The sequence below is a fragment of the Mirounga leonina genome, unplaced genomic scaffold (assembly GCF_011800145.1).
Source record: "Mirounga leonina isolate KUSES-001 unplaced genomic scaffold, KU_Mleo_1.0 Mir_168, whole genome shotgun sequence".
Classification (NCBI taxonomy): Eukaryota; Metazoa; Chordata; class Mammalia; order Carnivora; family Phocidae; genus Mirounga; species Mirounga leonina.
The window spans coordinates 42238078-42258013 of NW_023270426.1; the positions used below are offsets into that span (position 1 = coordinate 42238078).

The 19936-nt window shown below is 40.9% G+C and overlaps 1 long non-coding RNA gene across 1 annotated transcript in view; it reads left to right on the plus strand.

Annotated features, from left to right (window-relative positions):
• Positions 1 to 3114: 3114 nt before the first annotated feature.
• The window catches only part of LOC118016862, a 34744-nt gene continuing 17922 nt past the window's right edge, over positions 3115 to 19936 (plus strand). Inside the window, exon 1 of the long non-coding RNA XR_004680948.1 lies at positions 3115 to 3530. This is a non-coding gene — a long non-coding RNA (uncharacterized LOC118016862). The remainder of the gene's footprint in view (positions 3531 to 19936) is intronic.

Below are 19936 nucleotides of genomic sequence, written 5' to 3' on the forward strand. Positions count from 1 at the left end.
TCAGGGAAATGCACACCAAAACCACAATGAGATAGCACCTCACACCTGGCGGAATGGCTGTTATCAAAAGGACTAGAACTACCACATGTTGGCAAAGATGTGGAGAAAAAGGACCCCTTATGTGCTGTTGGTGGGAATGCAAACTGGTGCAGCCACTGGGGAAAACAGTATGGAGGTTCCTCAAAAAATTAAAAATAGAACTACCCTATGTTTGTGTATGTATCCAAAGTAAATGGAAACACTAATTTGAAAAGATATATGTACCTGCATGTTCATTGTAGCTATACTGTTTGGGAGAGTTCTTAGCAATTTTATTTTATCTTATTTTATTAGCACTTTATATTTAATTCTGTTAGTCCTCAAAATGACTTACTGTTGTCATGATTTTACAAATGCAAAAACTGAAGCAAGAACAAAGAAGTCAGGTTACCCAAGGTTAGAGGTAATATAAGCCAAGGTTATCTGATTTCAGAGCCCTTGATCTTAACCACTCTGTTAGTGTAGGTAAGTTTATCAGATCCATTAGTGAAAAGAGAGGAGGAGAACAGGAAAGAAAATCAATTAATCAATCAATCAATCCAGGTAAATGAGGTTTGGAGTTATCTCTTAAAGGGATAACTATTCACATGAAACATCCTTCTTCACATGGCACAATGTTCTCCCTCTTTGTTCTTTGTAGTAAATTATTGTCTTGAATTTGCTCTAATTTTTAGTGTTATTCGACTAGCCATAATACTTAATCTATCAATATTGCTTAGTTGACTCAAGGAGAATTGTCGTATTTGTTGTTTGGAGTCTGGCAACTATTAATGCATTTTTCCTTGAACAAAAAAAGGTGTTTGGTATTTTCAACCATGTGAAACTAGAAAATATGTCCTAAGGGCCAGAATAGCAACTCTGGGCTTATGAGAGGCCAAAATTTGAGACCAAGTAAAAATATTGAAGTTGTCTTTTTCTCATCTTTTCTATAGAATATCACATCTCGTTCAGGTTACTAATTCACATCCTTTTAAAAATAAAAATAATAGAAACTTTATAGGTCTTTTGAAAGGTTTGTACTGTTAAAGCACTTAAACATTCCTGTCCCATCAAAGTCAGGATTTAAGAGAGCTTAGTGATTCCAGACCAGCTAGGAGATAATTTTGCTTCCTTTCTTTGCTGGTTATACTGATAAATGAGAAGCAAATCAGACCATCTTCCTCCTTTTTGTGTCACTTCTGCTACAGTAACATGGCAGGGGGGTGGAGGGCAGGTAAGTCACAGGAGAACTAAAAAGAAAGTAAGCCTGAGCAGACCTTCATTAGATCAACACCGCTTCTAGATTCAAGTATTATTTCTGGGATAAGCAGGGATAACAAAGCCAGTGGCAGAGCAAAGAGCAGATTTTTCTCTGGGGCAATCCCTCTTAATCCCCTCTTCCCCACAAGCTTTGCAAGGCCAAGAACAGTTACAAGGTCATGTGTATATGAAGAGACAAGACCTATTCTCCCAGTCCTTCCTCTGTTTTGCTCATCTCTAGGCCCCTGCTCTCAGACTTTAGGTTATTTATTTTTTGCCCTGACCTTGAGGTCAGGGAATTTTATGTAAATTTATCAAAAGTCAGTCAAGCTTTCATATACTGATCTCTATAGTCCATCAGGACCCTACAGTTTCCACAGACAAATGACCTCCTTTCAGCTAATCAGACCCTTCTACCTTCTGAAGAAACTGGCCCTGAGATGCAGCAAGAGCTAGAGATCATGCAGGAGAATGACGTACCTGAGACCAGCAGTGTCCCAGCCCTGTGTGGCCAGGAAGGCATCCTGTGACACTCTCCCAGCTGCACAGGCTTGAGTGCATCTCTGATCCTGGCTTCCTGGAGCCTGGCTCATTTCTCCTCTTTGTTCTCTAGCCTTCCTGTATATTTTGTGAGGTCCTTGAAATTCTTCTAGTCTGTAACTTTACTGCTTTCGTTCACCAGAATTGGCTTCTGTAGGTTATCACCATATGCCTTGACTGATACAACAGGTCATCTAAGAAGCTGGACAGGAAAAGAAAACCCAGTAGCTTAGAAGAGGGTCACACCCTCTGAGGGAGTTGAGGACATCTGTGCTGGTTCAGCATCCCATCGAAGCTACCTGCTTCTCTGGCCACGAGAGAGTCCTGGGCTCCGTGTTCTATAGCAAACAGGCCTGTCCCGTCCCTCTGCCAGGCTCTCAAGCGTGGAGCTCAGGCCACTCAGGACGCAGCTATCCTTAACTAGAGATGAAAGAGAGGGAGGGTTTAAGATGGAAGAGACTTGTCCCATCACATCCTACTGAACTTGCACACGCCTTCTTCCTCTCCTTTCCATCATGGTCACTACCACACATGAGAAGAATTCAGAATCAGAAAACATTATCAGTAGCTAAAACTCATCATTCATTTTCACCTTTTTTTCTTCAGGATAGGAACTTGTAGTGGCTATGAACAGGGTTTTGAAGATAGATGGCCTGTGTTCAAATTCCAGCTCCACTGTTCACCCATGCTGCAATTCTCTTTAAACTCTCTGGACCTCTATTTCCTAACCAGTAAAATGAAGATAAAAATGGTCTCTACCTCGTAAGGGTTGTGAGAGTTAGATCCATGTAAAGCATTCAGAACAGTGACTGGTACATAATATGTGCTCATTAAATGGTAGTAGTAATTGTTGTTATTGTTAGATTTTAATCTACACAGGGCTTGGTATCTAGCATTTTTCCCTGTGGGGTTGGGTTAAATCTCCCTGTTACATGAGAGGGAGAAGTATTAGGTGAGTCTTTTAACATGCGGAGGAAATGAATATTTCTAATGCCACACCAGGATTTAACTTTCCCCAGAAGCCCCAAGTAGAACGTGACCGACTGTTTTGGGAAGTGGTGTGGGTAATTATAACTCAGTCTCATTGGCAGGAAGAAGGGAGGTCTCTGTTTTAGTGGCCTCAGTAGGCTTTTCACATGGCCGCCTGCGGCCTCTTTGTTCTGGCTACAGTGTAATCTGCCATTTTGGAACCAAATAGAAATCATTGACATCGTCAATACATAAAGACATAAGACATAGACAAAGACATAAAGTTCTTAACAGACTTTAGTGCATTTTGGTACAAGCAAGAGAGGTTTCAGTGATACATGATTTCTTTTTCTGTTCTTTTTTTTGAGATACGTCATTTCTGAGAGTGAAGTGGACAATTCCTAGAATTGCTTGGGAACTGAAATCTGCTGAGTAATCACATGACCTCAGGCAGGAGAACTATTTTGACCACTGCCAAGAGAAGTGGTTTAGAGATCAAATTTTATTACAGAATGCAATGTAGACTACCTGGTGCTTTTTTGCTATTTGAACAATCCTATATCACATGATGACCCCACCACTCTGGGTCTGAGGCTTTCCTCTCTGGGAAATCTGGACCTGCGGTTAGAGCCCTGTGGTCAGGGAAGCCTGTGACCCTGTGTGTGTCATGGGAAACATACACAGGTTTCCTGGATGATTTTCCCTGTGAACAAAAGCAGAAATCCACCAAGAGGACAAGGAAGGTAGGTCCATGACCCACAGAAGGGAAGACTGAGCCTGAGATCTGTGTGTGTGAGCAGGTGACACTATGCAAGTGGAAGGAAGTGTCTGGCCAGGGAGGCCAGAGCCAAGGGTTTGAGTCTTGGTTTTAATCTTCACCAGTTGTATGACTTCAAGCAAATAGCTGAATATCTTTATTTTTCTCATCTGTAAAATGGGAATGAAAATAATAGTATCTATCTCACGAGGGTATTGTGTGAGTTAGTTAATATAGGTAAAGTGCCTAGAACAATGCCTAGCACACAGTAACTCTATACGATGTCAGCTATAATTATCAGTATTTGCTATTATTATTATGCCGAAATGCTTTGCTATGTGTAAAGAATATACAAACTGAAGGCATGGTCCTAGATTGATCCATGTATCAGTTTGTTAAGGTTACCATGACAAAGTGCCACAGACTGGGTGGCTTACATGACAGAATTTCTTCCCTTATAGTTCTGAAGGCTAGAAGTCTGAGATCACGGTGTTGGCAGTGTTGACTTCTTCTGAGCTCTCTCTTTTGGGTTTGTGTATGGCTGTCCTCTCTGTGTGCTTTCACAGGGTCTTTCCTCTGTATCTGTATCCTAATCTCTTCTTATAAGGACACCAGTAATACTGGATTGAGCCCACCCTCATGACCTCATTGAACCTTAATTACATCCTCAAAATGTCTGTATCTCCAAATAACGTCACATTCTGAGGTACCGGGGCTTGAGATGTCGACATATACATTTTGGAAGGGAGACACAGTTCAGTCCATTATAACTGGTTGTCAGTTGGGTTAAGCTGGAACTTTGTTCCCCTTATCTAAATGGTTCCTGTTTAGAATTGGTCAAAAGAGGTACTTGTACAGAAGAGAAGGAGTAGCCATTGCTCTCTGGAGGTCATGGTAGTTGGTAGAACTGACAGAGAGATACGGAGATGCCAGTGAGGTCCAGCTTATCCTGGCTCTCCTCTGCCTGCCCCCCACCCAGCTCTTCTTCCAGATTGCTGACCCTACTGGCCAACAAGGGTTCCAAGCCATCACCACATATGAGGCTGAAGACCCCCCAGACTTCTCCCATCCCCTTCATGATTTCACTTCAGTGTTTGGACTTGCTTGGCTTCTAGTTTTGACTAGCTGGTGAATCCTCTGATCTTCTACTTCTGCTAGCCTCCCACAGTTGTGTAAAGTCTAGTTACAAAATAAATCTCTTATTCTGTAATACTCAGAGTAACTCCACTTGCATGATTGAACCCTGACCGAAATAGGAATAATAGTAATTATTATTATTAGTGTTATTATTATTGACATACTATCACTGCACCAGAAAGGAGACTATGCCTCACTCATAAGCATACAGTTGAAGTTCTAATTACCTCAAGCTTGAGCTCGTTCAAAATTCCTCTGAACTAGTCTTACCACTACCATCTTTCCTGGCTCCAATATATCCCACAAAAGGCTGCCAGATAAAATGTCTTGAACCATATTTTTTTCAAGTAGGCTCCACGCCCATTGTGGGGCTTGAACTCACAACCCTGAGATTAAGAGTCGCATGCTATACTGACTGAGCAAGCCAGGTGCCCCTTGAACCATATTTATGTCATCAAGTGACAGTCAAGTGAAGGCCCCCAGATGACATCTGAGTAGCAGGCCTAGGGAAAAACAGGTTCAGATTAAAGCCAAAGGAGGAGGGTTTCCAGAAGGAGGTCTCCAGGGGGAAAAAAATAATGGAATAGATTCAAAGTATGGGAAATATTAAGAGGGTGGTTTACAATGCTATTGGGTCACTGGGATAAAAATAGTAATAGGGCATGGAAAATTAAGTAAATGTTTTTAAAAAGTAATTATTAATTCTAGGGTGTACAAAAAATCATAGAAGAAAAAAATACTCAAATTACACTTCTGTACTCAAAGGTGGGGACCAGTTAGGCATAATCATGTAACATAAGTACACATAATGTTATGACTATTTAACATTTGGTCATGAGGTAAGCATATGGGAGAATGAGAAAGGGAAGAATATAGCAAAGAAGGGGCCACAGGGGATCATGTTGAAGGGTTTGCCATGACAACCTATGTAGATAGCTCCTTAAAGAAGTCAGGCTCAATGGGGAGCTGAGAATGGAGCAGTAACCACAGGGCATATGGAGCCAGGGAAGAGTTCAAGGACATACAAGAACCTGTTTGTATACTTTGGGACTGATCCAAGAGCGGGAGAGCTGAGGGCAGAGAGGAGGTAACAGAGAAGGATATTTGAGAGGAGAAAGGAGATGATGGATCCAGAGCCCAGATGGAGGATCTGGGTTTTTCTAGGAGCAGGGATATATCTTTCATTGTATCAGGTGGGAAGAAAAAGCCAGATCAAGATGCAGGACGGTTTGTATATCTAGGTCAAGGAGAGGAGGACTTTTTTCCTTCCTTTTACTTCATCTCTGCCTTCACTTCCTTAGGTATGAAGTCCCAAAGCCCTTTCCTAGAGCTGTCTCCTCTCCTTCCTAGAAGACGAATAGGTCTTCTACCTATTGTGGAAGTCAAAGAAGACTAGAGAAAGCTAATCTGAGAGGACAAGATTTTAAATCAAGACTGAGATGAACAAACTTGTTGGAGTCACACAGCTAATTAGTGACAAAGCTAGGACTAGAATCCAACTGGCTCCTAGCCTAGTACTCTTTCACGACCAAATTACCATGTAATATTGAACAGATGGGAACGATTAAGGTTTAGGACCATTATGAAGACTAACATGACCCGAGTTACATGAAATAAGGAACCAAGTAGAAATACACTGGAGAGATTTAAGCCTCACTTAGCAGGAAGGAGTAATTTTACCCACTGTGAGCCCATGGTTAGATTAGGGTGGATTGAACTGAATTGTAAACTTTTAGAAGGTACTGCCTTCATTGTCATCTAACCCAGCTGGGCTAGGAGAAGCCCTGGCTGCATGAAGTGGCACTTCAGGGAGAGGACTGAGATCCGTGTCAGCCCAGAATATTTATCAGCTTGAACCCAAATTAACTCTTTAAATTACACAGATATACTGGCCATCTTCACTCTCCTCCATTCAGAAGCACTAATTACATATGCTGAAAAGTAGAAAGTGCTTAAAAATCACAAGTATTGTTTCTTCTCCATACCTGTGGGGGCCTTGGTAACTTCAACTAGAAGAGGCTCTTTCTCAAAATGTTCCTTTCTTGGACTTTTCCTTCATGCCCTTCATGAGGCTCTTGTTCTACTTGCAGCAAATGTCTTTCATTGTTCTGGATTTGAATTTTCAACCTATCTTGGACCGTCATGTTCATTTTGACTGACACTTGGTTATCTGTCATGCAAGTATTATTCTCCCCTTGACATTATTTAATATGATGGCTGTTGAATTATGAATGCTGGCATTGGTCAGGCAGGTCACTCTTGCTATTACGTAACTTTGGGGAGGGAGGCAATTTTGTTAATGCCCACTTGGACAAGTCACCATCAGGTTATGTTAACTCATAGTCCCCTTTGTAATTAAAATCCTTCTGATTTGTTACTCGGTGTTTATAATCAATAGAGATTTCTAAATATTCAATCAAATGTTTACTTTTTCCCCTCAGGTTGAACCCCAATGCCCCCACCTCCAGTCCAGGGCTCTTTTATTTCCCCATGTTTAGGGCAGAGTTCCTGGACCAAAGGAAACATGTAAAAAGCTCATGAGTTGCCAGATGGCCCCAGGCACCAGAGGGAAAATACCCCAACTGCCAATATCCATTTCTATTAGATGAATATTCTTGCTAAATTCTCCTAATTTTCCCTCAGACTAGATAAACACAGTTGAATATCAGATCTCACTCTCACTTCACAGAGAGGCTCTGGATCATCTGGGGGCAAATAACACAATGGACGCCATGGCCCCACTCACCTCACCAGGAAGGGGGTGTAACTTTTGGTGGGGGAAGTGAAAGGATTCTAAATGCAGAAGCCTTTTCTGACCACCCTATCTAAAGAAAATACCCTCCTTTCCTTTCCCTGTTATCCTGTGTCACAACATCCTGTGCATTTTCTTCATTGCACTTATCACAGCCATTGGATTTCAATTTTCTTGTGTATTATCTTTCTTCTCCACTACAATAGAATATTCCTAAGGGCAGGAGCCAGATCTGTGTTGTTTCCTATTGAATCCCCAAGTGCCAGAAACAATGCCTGGCACCGAGTAGGTACTAGATAAATATTAATTGGATGGATGGATGGGTAGATGAACCTACCTGCTTTCTTCACCCACAGGGAACATAAGGTTGGCCCCAATGAGCCACCTGTGTAAGAGGAATCCCAGCTCTGGTTAACTAGGGGAGTCTCTAGTGAGATGTAGCAGGGAAGATGCTAAGGTGCTGTTTAGGTCCCACTGAGATTTGAATTTGAAAGGAAAGTTATAAAAGCAGGCAGGGAGTTGGGGGAGAAACCAACACTAGCAGGAATAAAGAGAACTTTGTAACTAGAAAACCACCTTTCGTCATATATCTGGAAAACTTGGAAAACTAAGTAAGACAAAAGTGAGTTGGACAAAAGGGGGAATTAGATTAAGATTAGGGGGTATTAAACACATACAGAGGGATTAAATGGCTGACTTAAAGCAAAAAAAAAAAAAGAAAAGGTGGAAATACAAAGTAGATATAAGACATGTTAGGGTAGGTTGCACCTCATTTCTGTGCTCCTGGGGAGCATCTCCATTGGTGTGAAGCAGGGAGATGTGTCTGTAGGGTCCAATCTCCCACTCCCCGCCATGCACCATCCTGCCCACACTAGTAGGTTCATGCTGTCAGGCTGCTGAACCAGCTGCAAAGGGCTGTTTCCCAGCCTGCCCATTTCATAGAAGATGCCAAGAATTAGACCTTTTTTCCTACCATCAGAAATACTGGCCTGGGTCTTATCTACTCAGGTCTTGATGATAAAGAGTTAAACTGAAAATCTCTCCCTACTGGGTCATTTCTGTCAGGGGGGAAATGCTATAATTTTCTCATCTTAAAAATAATAATTTATTGACCTCACCTTCCCCTCCAGCTACATTTCCATCTACTCCCCATTTTTATTCTAGTTTTTTTTAAAGCCAAACCAATTAAATGTTTTGTCTCTACTTGCCATTTTCCATTTCTCCCCACCCCCACCTTGTCTCTTGAATCTACTCTCTCTGGCTTTTGTCTCAACCATCCCACTGAATCTGCTCTTTTCAGGGTCACCAGTAACCCTCAAGTTGTTAAGACAAGCGGTGACTTTCAGTCCTCAGTTTACTTTAGCCATCAGTAACATCTGACAGTGTGGGTTGCTCCATCCTCCTGGATACACTGTCCTCACTGGACTGCCAGGACACCACCCTGTCATGACCTACTGCCTGTTCACCAGTCACCGCTTCTCGGATGCTCTTGCCAATCTCCTCAGCAACTTGTCCTTCTGGTTGTGGTGCTCCAGGACTCAGTCCTTTGTCCTGTCTTCATCTTGCTGCACTCACCGGCTTGGTGATCTCATCCAGCCTCGGGGCTTTCATGGCCGTTATTGTGCTGAGCGATTTCTATCTCCAGACTGGATTGCTCTCCTATACTCCAGACTAAGAGATCTACCTGCCTCACCATACCTCAACTCAGATGTCCACAAATCCAGGTTTTCCCTCCCCTATCTTCTTGTCCCAGTCTTTCCTGCATCAATAATGGCAACTCCACTTTTCCAAATGCTCAGGGTCAAAAACCTCAGTGTCATCCCTGATTGCCTTCTTTCTCTTATACCCCGTATCTAAACATCCAAAAATCCTTTAGGTTCTATTTTTCAAATATACCCAAATATAGAGCATTTTCCACTACCTCCTTGGTTACCATCCTGGTCCAAGCCACCAATATTTCTCACCTGGATTAGACTGAGAACATACTAATGAACTGTCTTGCATCTGTCTTGCCCACCTAGAGTCTGTTCTCAACACAGCAGCTAGAGGAGTCCTTTTCAAAAGGAAGTCAGATGATGTTGCCCCTCTGCTCAAAACCTTCCTGTGGTCTCACATCTCACCTAGGATAAAAACCATGGTCCTCACAATAGCCTGCACAGCCTACACAATCTGTCCCCATTATCTGTCTACTCCTTTTTTTTTTCTCATCATTCACTTCTCCAGCCACTCTGGTCTTCCTGTTTTTCCTCAGTCTTTCTCCCACAAGCATGCTCCCACAGCCTTCCCACCTCCTGTTCAGCTACCTTTGTGTTTTTCCCTTGGATCTCCACATGGCTTCCTTTCTCATCTCCTTCAGGGCTTTCCTCTTCTAAGTGAGGCCCTCCCTGAGCACTTTATTATACATCCCAACCATCTCCCCTTCTACCACTTCCCATTCCTCTTCCCTGCTCTATTTTTTCTCCACAGAGCCTATTACCATCTGTTTTTATTATTTGTTGTTGTATTGTCTGTCTTCCCACGTTATTGTGCAAGCTCCATTAGGACAGGAAGTTTCATCTTTTTTATTCTTTTTGCTTTATCCCCAGTGCTTAAAACAATGCCTAGCACATGGCAAGCAATCAGTCAATATTCACTGAATCAATGAGAAAGCCATTCTGCGCCAATGTGTTAATGATTTCTAGTATCTTCATAGGAGCTGCCTAGACTCAACTCATTCCCACAGGCACAGTTGTCTAATCCAAAAAAGTAATTCTAATGGAGGGATGTCAGACACTCTATATCACATAGATTGAGATTGTAGCATCTGACACTCTATGGGAAGACACTTTGGGGTGGTTGGAGACTTGTGGTACCCCTCATATTATACTGAATTGTTGATCGCTATATGAAAATGACCTAGAGGTGGTAGTAGGCCACATGTTCTGTGTGAGTCACACGAAAGATACAATTGTTGACTACATTGATGGATATGATTTAATGGATATTGTAGTCCTGTTGTTTTCTAATCTAGTCAGACCACACTAGGAGTACTGTGTTCACCTTTGGGAGTTATTTTTCAAGAGGAATATTGTTCAGAGAAAATCAGCCAGGCTAGTGACGTATCTAACCATGGTATATGAAGAGCAATTGAAAGGACCATGGTGCTCAGTGATTACATTACATTTAAGGACAAAGTCTAAGAACATGGACACCTGTAACACCACTCACTCATCCTTTGTCCATGACAGATATTATTAATCAATCATGATTCTCTTTCCCACAGCATTTGCCCACCCTCTAGCTCTCCAGACAGCCATGATCCAATCCACTAGAGTTGGAAACTGAGACCAGACTTACTAGTTATTTGGCTATAAGGGAGGTATGATTTTCCCCCGGAAGTAAAGGCCTGTGGTATGAAATAACTGACTAAACAGGTCCCATCTACTTGTAGAGAGTAAAACCAGAACCAATGAGTAATAAAAAGCCAGGATAGAGAAGAAAAATCTAACGGTAACAAGTATCCAAAAGTGAGGTCTCAGAAGGTAGGGAGTCTGGAGGACTACCTGCCAAGGACTAGTGGAGGAAATCTCTTTGTTAGGTGGGAGATTGGAGTGGATTACCTCCCCTTCATCCATCCCTAGAGTCCAGTGGATCTTTTCTACTTGGCTCTGTTAGGCAGAGCCAGAGAAGTGGGCTGGGAAAGAAAGTCTGCAAAGCAAAACCGTTCACCTTTAAATTGCAGTAATTTTCCTGGGAAGGATAACAGAAAATCAGAACAAAGAAGACAGTGGGTTAAGCACAAAGAGATAAAGTGATTATTTCTAAGCTGAATAACAATAGCAACAAAAACTTTTTTTTTTTTAACTTTTGGACACTCTTTGACTGCCATTTATCTTTCCTGTTCCCACATACTTTAACCCCATCTTTTTGGTCAGAAGCCAATTAACTTCGTTAAAAACAGTCGCTGCCAGAAGCTTTGCTTACTGCGTTCCAAGACTTGGAAATTCCTTCCCTAATGACATAGTAGAAACTCTGTCGCCACAGTTAAGAGCAGGCTGGAGACAATTACTATATTTAAGTCATGCTTTGCAGGTTATCATACCCACATCTGCAAGCTATTCCCTGTGTAAAGCATTTGGGGTTATTTGCCACAGAAAACTCATTGGAAAGTGCCAACAACTGCACGAGGACCTGTGACTGAGACTATTCGACGTGGCTCCAGAGGACAGGCACATAACTTTCTTTTCAGCAACTCCACACCCACCCCTGCTTCTTGGAACCAGGCTCCTCTTATCGAGACAGGAAGTCTATACTTGGGATGGAATGAAGGGGTGGCGAGGAGCAACTCCTCCAGCAGCCACCCACCGGCTGGCCTGTGAAAGGAAAAAGGCCAATCCAGAGGGTTGGTCAGCTTGAGTGCTACCCTCTCAAAAACCGCCCTGGCATTTATAGAAAGGAAGCAAAGGACAGGATGAGAGTTCTGTACACGATGGCACTTTCTAACAGAAATCAGAGAATGTGTCGGGTCCCACTGAGTAGCGAGCTGCTGCCGGCATCTGTGGCCTTGAGCAAGTGAAAAACTGCTCTGAGCCTCAGTTTCTTCACCCATCAAATGGGATAACAGTGCCCAAACTTACTGCCCTGGGGGTACTAGGAAGATTAAAGCAAGTAATAAATGAGAAAGCACTTTGAAAAAAGTTCTAAGCATTACCAGTGTCAGAATTATTATTATGAGCATTCTTTTGAGCCTGCAGTGGTAGTCATCTGTAAGATTTCATACAGTGATGATTATCCTAAAACCAAGATGAAATAAAGGCCAGTTTCACCGTAATGCTGTCTTACATGGGATCCTTTGATTGAGTCCATCCTTTCTGAGTTCATTCCTTTCTGAGTTTATCCAGAATGCGCAGCCTTGAGTTGAGCCCCTGAGCTCTTGAATCGTCACCTAAAAATTGAGGGTCATTCATCGTTTGAAGGAGTGTCCAATCATATGAGATATGTGCTCATTACAGATCTTAGACAAAAATCACATTCTGTCTGCTGACCAATGGGACATCCACTTTGACCTGCACCCCACCGGCCCCTTTGTCTCATCCTCCCCTTCTCCCTCCCCAGTGAGTTAGACTTGATGGGATCTACCCATGTTCTGTCACTGCTATGGAACACATGTGTTCACCCAATATACAGATACCTGTATTTTTTTGTGGACTGATTATTCTGGTAGGTTTTTTTTTTTCTTTTAATCTAAATCCTTTACATCTCCATTTACTCCCATCTGTCTGAATTTTAATTTTACTCCAAGACAGACAAAAACAAGAAGAAAGTAGACGTCTTAAAAACTATTTAATAAGTATTTAGAAAAATGAGAAATTGGGGCTGGCATATAGAGAAGGGAAAGGGAGCAAGAAGGTAGGCTTGGACTACTGTTAGTTAAGATGAGGTTTGTAGACACCGCTTAGCATGCTCTTGGTGTCACCGATTACCTTTGTAAGTGCTGCTCAAACCTGTGGTTGGACAACTATTCTTAGAGATTTTCTAAGACTTCCCAGTCAGATTAATGAACTGTTCTAGGTGTGATCTGTAATAATGCTCATAAGATAGAAGGGCGTCTGGGTGGCTCCATTGGTTAAGCGTCTGCCTTCAGCTCAGGTCGTGATCCTGGGGTCCTGGGATGGAGCCCCGCATCTGGCTCCCTGCTCGGCGGGAAGCCTGCTTCTCCCTCTGCTTCTGCTGCTCCCCCCACTCATGCTCTCTCTCTCTCTCTCAAAGAAATAAAATCTTAAAAAAAAAAAAAAGATACTTGCAATATCTGTTAATCATCAGCCTCTTTAAATGTTACGGTCACTATAGTCATGGAATTCTAAGAAACACCAAATACACATGAGCACATTTTCTAAACTAGTTTAACAACTAACAGATGACAGAATGCAGGACGATTTTCTGTAACTTAAGCTAACTCTACCTCCACTCCATAGAACCAAATATAATTTCTAATTCTCCCCTGTGCTGCCCTGAGTATATCATAAGAACATATATATGCTAACATAGCTTATTACAATAACTCAGAAGAGAGAAAGATCAATTAGACCCAGGCAGTAGACAAACTTAGCACATCTGAGTGTCACCTTAAACCTGCTTGTTTTACTTCCTATTATAAATATGGTTAGCGTGCAGTTTGATAGGACCATCTAAGGTTATTACAAATGTAGCTTTGTGCATTTAGACTGATTAAGTGCAAATAAATCACACAGCATCAATCCAGAAAGGACAAAACCTTAGCAGATAGAGAATGGGATATATATATATATTAGAGGACTAGGCCTCCAGCTATCACTTAATAGATATCCATAGTTCCTTTTCCATGTTCTTTGCCTAACCCTTCCGGTCCCTCATTCAGGATCTTAAAATTTATGGGAATCCTATAAATAGCTAGTCCCTAGCTCCACAGAGGTCCCTAAAGATTGTCATAGAGACACATAAACTATTTGCAATATTTAAAAAATCCTAATAGGGTGTCATCCATTTGTTGTGATAACTAAAATGTCAGTTTCTTTTATTTTGGTTATGATTAGCTTACGTTGATTAGATCTGAGTTGGACATGTCTTTTGTGGACAGTACATGTGAATCAAGCATTTCTCAGTAAATGCAGTTAGATAAATATGTGAAAAGATAGAGTCCACGTATATGGAAATGCAGTAACAAAGGGAAATAGCCTGAAAGCAGTCCTGGCTTGGTGGTGGAAATTGTGGACACCCCTCAAGTAGCAACTTCTTGGGAGTAAGTTGTGGAGCAGATAAGAAATAAGAATTATTTCCGGCTGATATGACCTCCTGGTATAAGGAATTCCCATTATCCTGATGAGGTTATGAATGCATTTCCTTAATTCTTTCTTATTCTCATCCAAGAGCAAACTCAGTGGTATTAACTATATGAATAAAATGATAATTTGTGCACACACACAAACACAGATGCACATACAGAAGCTGTAAATTTCAGAGGAAATCTAAAGAATGTGGAAATGAAAATGATCATATCTTGCCTGATATGAAACATGAGCCTTTGGTATGCTATATATAGGACAGACTGGAAATCTTAGAAATAACCCATTACTGAAGTGATGATTCCTTAAGAACAGTTACTTTAAGAACATCTGTTAAGTTACACCTTATCAAATTGGAAGGACCCAGGATTTTCTTTGCAAAGGAAAAGATAGCAGGTCAAGGTACTTAAGGAAAAAGTAAGGGCGAATCGAGTAGTAAAGAGCAAATCAAGATACATTTATTGTTCAGACTTCCAACTGAGGCCCAAACAAGTTCACTTTCAACAATGATATCCATCTCTGGTGTGGACAGCTTATCCTTATTTTATTCATTCATTTACTTACTCCCTTATTTACTCACTTATTTTTCTCTCTTTATATAATGGTCAGCAATTTTGAGCAGCATTCATATTCTAAAACCAGTAGTAGAACTATGCAGGTGGATACTGACAAAGAGCTTATAGTATAACAGAGAATTTGGTAAAATAAATACGGTTGAGCAACAAATACCTATTGATTACCTACTATGCACCAGATACTGTTCTAAGTGCTAGAACACAGCAGATCCAATCAGATGCCAGTTCTCCCTCTGGTGCAGCTTATCTTGTGCTGTGAAGATTGCTATGGAAAAGATATGCCCAGGGTGCTACAGAGGTAAGAGGGTGAGCAGACCAATCCAGGTTTGGAATCTGGTAATGGAGTAGACTGGAGTTTGTGACATTCATTGCTCCTAAAGCACAACAGCCACCCCAACATAAAGCCTCAACCTGTCAAGAGACTTTTAGAAAAGTGAGAGACTTTTAGAAAAGCGAGTTTTGGTGAATACACTTTATGTGTTGTGAATTTCACAACATTCTTTGAAGTTATTGATAATGATAGGTCCAGGAATCACCGTTTACCACTGTTATCTCCACAGATATTATTTAATCCACCCAATCAAATGTGAGCTTTTCACAAGTCTTTAGAAAGCCAAGATCTGAAAAGTCATTAATTCTCACCAGTCTTCCTGGAAGATAGAGTTAACTTCCATATAAGCTTAGTTTCCTATAAAACAAGGGATATTGAGAAGATGATTGCCATGATTAGTTCAAGGCTAGACACTTTGAGCTTTCCAAGGATGGCGCATAATCTAACATAATCTGTTTATGTGTCGAAAAATGTGTATGTACATTTTTAATAAACATATACATGTAACTTAATTAAACGTGGCCTACGAGATACACATGCCATATCATTAGCAGGGGTTGGCTCTGGAGTGTAGAAATAAGATTGGGTGTTGGAGAAGAGAGACATTCTGTGTGTGAATTCTTAAGTGATTACATAGCTCTATGTTACTCGTACTGTCTGTAAAACCTATAACGTGAATATGAAGGGATATTTTAACTCTGTAAAAATAATGCTAGCTAGTAGATAATTTATTTACCCAGACCACTAAATTTTGTTCTAATCACCTATTGGCCTATTTATTTTCAGCTGAATAACACGTGCTTATCTTTCATCATTTACCTGGAGATTTTCCTGATGAGAAAATACAGAAGTGTTAGCAGGAGCTTTGGGAACTATGGGTTTTATTAGGGGAAGTTAGGGGGAGTGGTAGGGGTAACGATAGGATCTCTCTCTCACCTACTCAAGTTCATTCTGCATTTTCTCATTTGAATAGTAATGTGCGAAGGAAGTCAGGGAAATATTTTAAAAAATTGAAATTGTAGAGCTAGAGGAGACTTCACAGGTAATTTTTTATCTCTAAGGAAAATGAGACCTAAAAATGTTAAGTGAATTACCCAGCATCAGACATTCACTAAGCAATAGGGTGACATTGGAAGCCAGATCTTTTTTGTGTCATGCTATTTCTACTAAACTGCCCTGTCTTTTTTTTTTTTTTTTTTTGCTTTTATTCATTGTCTTTATTTGCTGTATGTAAATTCAGCGGTCTTTTTTTGCGGGGGGTATGATCCCATTTGTGTATATATTTTTTATTTTTTTATTTTTTTTATTATGTTCAGTTAGCCAGCATATAATACATCATTAGTTTTTTCTAAAATTTTTTATTTTTTTTATTCTTATGTTAATCCCCATACATTACATCATTAGTTTTAGATGAAGTGTTCCATGATTCATTGTTTGTGCATAACACCCAGTTCTCCATGCAGAATGTGCCCTCCTCAATACCCATCACCAGGCTAACCCATCCTCCCACCCCCCTCCCCTCTAGAACCCTCAGTTTGTTTTTCAGAGTCCATCGTCTCTCATGGTTCGTCTACCCCTCCGATTTCCCCCGCTTCATTCTTCCCCTCCCGCTACCTTCTTCTTCTTTTTTTTTTCTTAACATATATTGCATTATTTGTTTCAGAGGTACAGATCTGAGATTCAACAGTCTTGCACAATTCACAGCGCTTACCAGAGCACATACCCTCCCCAGTGTCTATCCCCCAGTCACCCCATCCCTCCCACCCCACCCCCCACTCCAGCAACCCTCAGTTTGTTTCCTGCAATTAAGAATTCCTCATATCAGTGAGATCATATGATACATGTCTTTCTCTGTTTGACTTATTTCACTCAACATAATACCCTCCAGTTCCATCCACGTCGTTGCAAATGGCAAGATCTCATTCCTTTTGATGGCTGCATAATATTCCATTGTGTGTGTGTGTGTGTGTATATATATATATATATATATATATATATACCACATCTTCTTTATCCATTCATCTGTTGATGAACATCTTGGCTCTTTCCACAGTTTGGCTATTGTGGACATTGCTGCTATAAACATTGGGGTGCACGTACCCCTTCGGATCCCTACTTTTGTATCTTTGGGGTAAATACCCAGTAGTGCAATTGCTGGATCATATGGTAGCTCTATTTTCAACTTTTTGAGGAACTTCCATACAGTTTTCCAGAGTGGCTGCACCAGCTTGCAGTCCCACCAACAGTGTAGGAGGGTTCCCCTTTCCCTGCATCCCCGCCAACATCTGTCATTTCCTGACTTGTTAATTTTAGCCATTCTGACGGGTGTGAGGTGGTATCTCACTGAGGTTTTGATTTGGATTTCCCTGATGCCGAGCGATATTGAGCACTTTTTCATGTGTCTGTTGGCCATTTGGATGTCTTCTTTGGAAAAATGTCTGTTCATGTCTTCTGCCCATTTCTTGATTGGATTCTTTGTTCTTTGGGTGTTGAGTTTGATGAGTTCTTTATAGATTTTGGATACTAGCCCTTTATCTGATATGTCATTTGCAAATATCTTCTCCCATTCTGTCGGTTGTCTTTTGGTTTTGTTGACTGTTTCCTTTGCTTTGCAAAAGCTTTTTATCTTGATGAAGTCCCAATAGTTCATTTTTGCCCTTGCTTCCCTTGCCTTTGGCGATGTTTCTAGGAAGAAGTTGCTTCGGCTGATGTCAAAGAGGTTGCTGCCTGTGTTCTCCTTTAGGATTTTGATGGACTCCTGTCTCACATTGAGGTCTTTCAACCATTTGGAGTCTATTTTTGTGTGTGGTGTAAGGAAATGGTCCAGTTTCATTCTTCTGCATGTGAAAACTGCCCTGTCTTTTTAACTTGAACAGCTTTAAATTACAAACATAACTGCAGCGTCTTACAATCTGGACACCAAATCATGAGATGCTCTGTCCATAATCACTAAATTTTATGCCAGGTTCACCAAAAATAGCTCCTTTAAAGTTTCTCTGGAGGTCCAGGTAACACTTCACCCTCAAATTCAAGCAATTCTCTTAATGGTTGGGCACTTGAAGCTGGTGGTCTTTCTGAAGAGCATACCAAAATGTCCCAATGTCTTTCAGTCCTACTCAACTGGAGGCTATCCAGGTCTGTACCTGGACACGTTCCTTGGATGATGAGTTCAATGTCCTCATCTCTTTTCCTTCTGCCTTCTCTCCAAAACGTAGGGGGAGCAAATACAAAACTTTAATCTTACAGAACAATTTTAGGTTGCTTAGACCCCTAACCCAACTATTTCAGAGTTAAATTCTACAATTTCACTCCAAAAGTGAGACCTACAGGCAAAAACATGCATTCAATTAAATTCAGCAGTGACAACAGAAAGGGGACCAAATATTTTTATAGGAAAAGTTTGTTAGTTTGGGGAGTGGTGAAAGAGGTTAAGATTGCTCAAGATCATTTTCAGTAGGCACAATTTGGGAAACAAATTTAATCACAAATTTGGTATTGCAAGGAACAGTGAAGATATACACAGTTTTCATCATGCGCCCTGGCTCAAGCACTGCATGCATTTTCCAATGTCTTTTGTCAAAGCCCTTAAAGCTGATGCTGTTAACAACAGCAGAAGACCCTGTGAGGGTGCAGGCCCAGGCCTGCAACAGAATGCCATCTAACAAGCTACGTTGACCTAATTGGATTGAAATTCAGAAGCTACTCATTGACCTCTGAAGTAAGGACATTGGTTGTCCTTCTGGAGTTGACCCTCATTTCACAAAGATATGAATTTGGACTAACTCCCATGCCCCTCATTTCTTCAAGTTCACTCAAGCAAAGACATTTTTTCAAATGGTCATGAACAATGCCCATTGAGCAGCATCCTGAGATCAGCTGGGCAACCCGGAGGGGCTCTTTTCTGAAGTCTTCTTCTGTGTCACTCATTCTTCCTCTCCAGCCAACCAAACATCAATCTCTCAAGCCCTATGGGGATCTTGGGGTTGATACTTAATAGTGTGTGGTGTTTGCCCCCTGCAGATGGTTGCAGGAGGGAAGATAAGGATACAATTATTCCCAAAATGAATTATCTTTTAATACAAGGTAAAAACATTTAAACACTGAAGAAGGCTGCAAAAAAATGGCATATTGGGTTATGCCATACTCCAAGACGTATTTTATACTCAGAGTTTGTTTCTCAGTACCCATAATGAGATGAGTACTATTCTCGGGGAAAAGGAAAAACTTGTCACTATCTAAAGCTTCATCTACTTAGAAAAGAATATAGTCTATACATAAGGAACTCATTTACAGTATAATTGTCACAACTGTACATTTCTTTTCCTGTGTGATTCTAACAGTTTTGTAAATCTACATAAATGGTAAGATCTCCAAATTTCAGGTTAAGATACAGTTATGTGTAAAACACCTTTTTTTTTTCACATAGCATCATGTTGACAATAAGTGCTATAAAAATTAGTCTATGTTATTCCTAGTTGGATTACATTTGCCTAAGAGTTTTAAACAGGGATTTAAAATAATCTTAGACCAGAAGGGGTTGTTACCTTTATTAAACCATGGTTTTAGTAGAACCGGCTAAATCTGGATGCCAAATCCAGCAACTTTCTTCCAGCTTTGCTGAGATATAATTGACAATACAGCACTATGTTAGTTTAAGGTGCACCAAATCGTGACCTGACTAAAAAAAAAAAAAGAAAAAAGGTTTTTTTCCTCGTGATGAGAACTCTTAGGATCTAATCTCCTCATATCCAGCAACTTTTATGACCTAGAAATGTCTGAGTGGATGTGATCAGACTA